This window comes from Girardinichthys multiradiatus, chromosome Y (genome assembly GCF_021462225.1).
Source record: "Girardinichthys multiradiatus isolate DD_20200921_A chromosome Y, DD_fGirMul_XY1, whole genome shotgun sequence".
In the NCBI taxonomy this organism is placed as follows: Eukaryota; Metazoa; Chordata; class Actinopteri; order Cyprinodontiformes; family Goodeidae; genus Girardinichthys; species Girardinichthys multiradiatus.
Genome location: NC_061818.1, coordinates 26,466,263 through 26,472,798, shown reverse-complemented (window position 1 = coordinate 26,472,798; position 6,536 = coordinate 26,466,263).

Below are 6,536 nucleotides of genomic sequence, written 5' to 3'. Positions count from 1 at the left end.
AAATGTGATATTTTACAAAATATTGCATCCAAACATTCCTCTGTGATGGTCATATTGCTAACATTGATACTGTGATGATAAGTGTCGTTTTACAAATTGTCGACCTGGATGTGAGAAAATCATCAAAAACATCCAAAAGTACAAACAAACCTCAGACCACAACGGTACGTCGTTGTAGCTTACAAAAGGTAAATTGAAGTTATTCATATGTTTTACTAATGTGTGAAAATGTGCAAATCTAGCTTGATTCAGTTATTAAATAATTACCGAAAATTAAATAGGCACAGCACAAGTCAACCCAACCCAAAATGCACACACAAATATACAAAACAGCTGTCTCATTCTCTCTTAAATGTGATTGGTTGTGCAGACTCGAAAGAGAAGAGTCAAAGTCTGGCCAGTGGGACAATAATTAAAGTCAGCACAGGATGGACTTTTCCCCCTCTCCTTTCCAGCTCAGCCCAGAGAGAATGGTGACCAGAGGGAGTGAAGCACTAACTGGATGATGGAGTTGTTTAATGGAGGAGCAACACCCAAAACAGTTGGTTTTAAAGTAATCTCTCCAGATCTCTGGGATTCTTCATCTTGTTGTGTTGTTTTCTGTATCTGAACACACCCTGATTTATGATGCACTTGAGATTCAGGGGAGAGTAAAAAAGGGCTTAAAGCTGTTGCAGTTTTTCCACTGGTGACACAGAGCTTGTGGATCAGTTCGCATGAAAACAGGAAGATGACAGTCTGTAATGGAAAGTCAGTCTGAGCAGCTGTGCCAGAGCTGATATTAGCAGCTATGAAATCACAGGGTTTAATTCATGCAAACAGCAGGGATGTTTTGTTTTTTTTAAATGTGAAAAAACTGTAAAAAACTTAAATTAGGAATTTAAATGTTTTTCAATATATTTAAAAGCTGACATGCATGAAAAAATGGCTCCAAAATCTGTCCACTTAACCAATTTTTAGGTATAAGGGAGGTGAAAGGATAAAATGACCTAGGCGAGACAGAGATATTGAGAGTTATTTTAAACATGCAAGTAGATGAAAAACATATTTCAGCTGTTTTAGAATAATGGAAGAAGAGATTAAATGTGCTGCACAAACACATTCGCATTTTCAGATTGCAGTCTCCTAGTCTGTCTCTCAGTTCCTTTTGTCCTTGCAGTAAATTTGTGGCACCAGTTTTACTCATTATGTCAGCCAGACCAGAAAATAAAATTAAAGGGGGAACTTAAAGGTCAAAGTTCAAAGTTGGCCAATGGGTAGTGACCCTTTCTGATCTTTCACTGCCATATTTGTCCCACTGCAGACATGCAGTGTCTGCTTAAACAACGACTGCTTTGTACGGACGGACAGCCCCTGTGACAATGGCTCCGTGTTGGCGGGGATGGGGTTTCACTGTGAGATCAACATCTGAAGCCCATTTTATCAATCATGACCTGGATGATAGATGGAGTGTTCAAAACAGTAAACTATGCTCACAGTTGAACTGATAACTTGTTTTTTCAGGTGTGAAAACTCACAAGTTAAGCCATCAGTGTTGGAAAAAGGAAATCGTTTCACCAAGTTTGTGCATACAGGTCTAACTCTTGGAAATGTTGGTTTGTAATGTGTGGAATAATCTCCGTCAAGCAGTCATGGACCAACCTTGGAAAGGAAGCAGCATCTGGTGGAGATGAGTGAGAAGAGAGCAGCAGAGCCCCCTGACCCATTGACTGTGATCATACCTGAGTGCAGGCCAGGCTGCACCTCCCGAGGTCCTAAATAGCCGCAGGGTTGTCAGCAGAGCGGGACTGAGTTAGCATCATCCTGCACAGGTACAACAGAGCAGGAAACAAGGGATTGAATCCTTATTTCTATTCTCAAAGGAAAAATATTTATTCTAACATGGTCAGATTTAATTATCTGAGAGGTAGAAGATGGCACCATTACTGCTAAAACTTTTGACCCAGAAAAAAAAAAAAAAAAAACATGTAACTTCATGTTTATTGACAGTCCTGGTAAACAGTCTTTATGTAATTTTTCAAAAAACGTTAGTAGCTTTATCTCGCCTACAACATTTTGAAAAAAATGAAGCCTTTAATTTAAGCATATTTATTCCTATGAGAAGAAAACATCATGTTAAAAATGTTTTGCTTTTAACTGAACCATTAGTGTCAAACTTATTGGAAGCCCTTCAGTTAATGCTTTTGGCACCATTTTTGTCAAAAGAAAAGCATTTTTCCTCCCCCTTTAAAATAATTACAGCATAAAGAAACAGGGATTTTGACTGATATTCTTTGCACAAGCAGGCCAGTCCTTGCTCTTCTCATGTACACAATGCTCTTTTGTTCATCCCTCAGGTGTTCTGTAGGATTTCGGTCTAGGTGCAGATGATGACTGTTAATTTGAGTCTGGTGAACCATTTTTGTGATGATTTTCCCCTTTCATGGATTATTATCCTGCTGCATTTTCTCTGATTACCTCTTTTCAGTTTTCTGGCAGAGGTCAACAAATTTTGATTTGAAATCTCCTGGTTTGTGATGCCATGTAGTTCATCGATATTCCTTGGGCCTTTGGAAAAGAAACAGACCCCGGGCATCCTTCAACATATTTAGCAGTGGACCTGAGGTGCTTCCAACAAATGTATATTCGTTGCGAAAAAGCTCACATTCTTGGTTGCAAAAGTCCCAGCAGGGTTTAGCTTTTTGTTTGCAATAGCAGGGATTTCTTTACCTCCCTTTATTACATTTATTGCGTGTATCCTCATCCAGCCATGTGGGTCAGTTTCAGCTGGTTTAATTTTTTTCCCAGTAAAACATGAAGCCATGGATTACAAGAAGTTCATGGAAGAATTGTTAGGCATCCCCAAAAATGTGATACTGGTGATTTTGCAAAAAAAAAAAAAAAAGGTAATTTTCTTCAATGACATTGTACTGCTGATTTAAAAACTGAATTTGCTTTAAAGGTTTTTAAAGCACATCTTTAACAGGGGTGCAAACATTTATGGTGCATGCTATATACGTGTTACTCTGGCTGACTTTTATTCATAAGAAAGAATAAGAATAGAGATTTACAGTATCAAAAGTTTCAGTCAGGTGAGTTTAAAGCAGTTTTAGACATCGTTCCAGCACTAGATGGAAAAACACATTTTATACAGAAGAACTGAGACTGGTCCAAGGTTGTGATGCAGTCTCCACATTTATGAAGGAAACTTTTTGTTGCACGGTGGCCTAGAGGCAAAAGGAGCGAGACACAAACTGCATCCTTCGGAATTACTTTTCCATATGACAAAGCCATAACCCATATTCTGACATTTTTGCAAGGGGAAAAAAAGTGAGAAGACCGCACAGATACTTGCAGACTGGTTTAACTTTTCACAGCCCCCAGCTCAGGGATCCAAAGCAGTTTAGGGCAAGGACGTTGGAGAGGTTTTGCTTCCTCCCTGATCCTCCTCCCCCGATGGTAAATTAGTGTGTGTGGTCTCTTGCTGCTAGTCCTGCAGGTACTGGTTTAAAGGTCAGTAGGTCAATGCTGGGTCCTGGAATGTTTATGTTTTTGCTGCTCCTGTTCACAGCCAAATATGTACGGCTGTGTCTTTCTCTCTAAAAGTATAAGTAACTAAGACCTAGAAAACGTATATGATGTTAATTTGCAATATTAGAAAGTTATTTTTGTAGAATTAAAACATCAATGTATTTGCCATCAACTGTAAATTGAGATGTATTCAGCACTTAAAAAATTATTGTATTTGTTCCATCAAACCCCTTGTCTCCTCAGATAAACACAAAACCCCTGTTTGTTAATAAGCATATATCTGGTCCAAGCTTTATTAATCATGAGAAAGGATGTCTGGATATTATCATTCCCACCAACAATCACACAGTTGGCAGTTTCAGACCATGGTGCCATAAATCTCTGTTTATGACCCATAAAACACAGTTGCCAGTTGCGAAATGCGACAGCAAAAATAAAATAAATTACTGTAGCTGCTCGGGGAGTGGCCTGTTTTCGAGGGGCTCTCACACTGATATGTGTGTGTGGGAAGGGAAAAGGAGCAAAGCCAAAGGGCGGTTTATGAACAATTTCGTATTCCGTTCCATTCCTTTTCTCTCCCCTCCACCTTTTTTTTCTTACTCCCCCTCTCCCCTAATCTGTTTTAACCGTACCCCCTCCACCAGCAGGTTGTTTAATACTTTCCAGATTTCAGCATGCCTTCAGCCTCCTGGAAGAGTTGCAAGTCTGCTAATGGAATTTGGCAGAAAAGGGGTTGTGGGTCCAGACAGAGGCTGCTGACACTGTAAAGCCAAAAGAAGCTGAGCGCCTCCCATCGGCGGTTCTTTTTTAAGAAGAATATTATTATTATTATGTTTTTTTTAGGAAAGCTAGGAACCGACGGGAAATGACACTTGACAGCATTAGACGCATGATGAGACTTTGTTTGAGCGGGAGAAACAGCTGCAAGGCAAGACTCGAGTTACAATAGGGGTTTGCATGGGGGAGGGAGGCGAGCTGAGCCACCTGAACAAATCGGGCATCTCTGGTGTCTTGTAAAAATGTGTGGGGCAACTAAAGTAGTTGTGTTCGCAGCTTCTCCAAATCCTGAAAATAAACCCATTTGACAGCCCTGGATGATGCTTAGTGAATTATCTGAATAAATAAAAATAGAAGGCTATAAATCTGACATAAAAAAAGAAATTTGTGTTTTAGAGAAATAATAATAATATATGACATAAATTGTAAATGGTTTAATTTAGACCTTCAAATTCAAGTGTGTTAAATTGACACGCCCATCAGCAGATTAAATATTTAAATAGCCACTAGATGGCAGTAAATGATTGGGTTTCAATTAGGTGATGGTGCAAAAGTCAGTAGCAACCAAGAACACATAAAAGTTATATGAATTATTAAAAATAGGATTTCTAAAATCATATAAAAAAACGTAATGCCTTTGTAAGATTTGGTCTTTTGTTTAATTTTGTTTATCATTCTTCTAGAGGAAAATTGCATACAAGCAGATCAATACCTCCACTGGTTTGTATTGACCACAATAATCAATTTAAATTTATTGTTTTACCACAAGTGTAAGAATAATGACTTTTGTCCAGCCCTCTGGCAGGTTAGACTGTGAAATATGACTCTGACAAACAGAGTTAAAAGAGATTAGAAATGCCACTGAAGTGGGGATGAGAGATTGTATCATAATCCACACAAAAATGTAACAGCATTTTTAGGGAGCAGCTCTGATGTAAAATATTTTAACATGTGAAGGCTGTTAAGAAAACATGCAACACTGAATTTTAGCTGAGTTGCCAGTTCCTCGCCTCTGTGTGAAAAAGCTGTAGGATGGTCAAGAAAATCAAAAGTGACAGAAAAGTTTTGAGTCCATGATGAAGAGCTGGATGCTGGCAGAAGCTGTACATTGGGGTCATCCATCTTCCAATCAGCTGTGTGAAAAGCATTACCCTGTTATGTGTGTTTGTCAAAGAAGCTTATATTTGGTGGCAAAGGATAAATCTTTCAGCCTGTCCACATCTTCAAGCCAACTTATTTTTCCCTCACACGTTTTGTAATGAATCATCACATCATTTTTGAGATTGTACTCTTAAGAGATATAGTGCACAAAGGCCTCTATTGCTTCCTTCCTTCCTCTTCTGGGGGAGCCAAAGAATAGAGACAGGAAACAGGCGGCACTCAAGGAATTTCTTTGTTAAACCGCTGACTGAGTAGCACCGCATAATCTCTTGATGGAGTGCAGTGCCCTGCCCTGCAAAAGTATTTATTTCCCTTGAACTCTTTCACATTTTATCACTTTACAACCACAAACTTTATTTGAATGGAGTTTTATGTGACAAACATAAAAAAAGTAATGCATGTTATGAAACAGAAGGAAAAGAGTACCATGGTTTTAAAATTTTTTTTATATCCAAAAATCTGAAAATGCATTATCACCCTGCCCTGTTACCATGATAACTCCTAAAGTGGCCATCTTGGTAAAGGAGCTAAAGAAGAAACCATCTTGATGGCAAGAGGTTTGTGTTAATCCTGGATGATCCACAGCCTCTGTTAAAGGCTCTAAAAGACTTGATATGGGGCTGGAGGTTTACATTCCTGCAGGACAACAACCCTAAACATGTAGCCAGAGCTACAGTATAAAATGTTTAGATCAGACCATGTTCATCTGTTACAATGGTCGAGACAAAGTCCTTACCTAAATCTGATTGTGAGTCAACGGGTAAGAAAAGCTCACAGCTCTTCGTTCGATCTGACAGAGCTTTAAATATTTTGCAAGGATGAACAATAATTTTGGTCTCTAAATGTGCAAAGCTGGTAAAGACATACCCCAAAGGATTTCAAGCTGTGACCTCATCAAAAGGTGGTATGGACTTTGGAGGCAGAAGACATAGGAATAATGTTATTGGTAAAACATTTTAAAGCCAGGTATCATCTTCATTTCACATCCCCATTAAGCCCTACTTCATTTGTTCAATCACATAAAATCCCCACAAAATATCTTGAAGATTGTGGCTATAAGTTGACACGTGAAAAGGTTACGAACATGT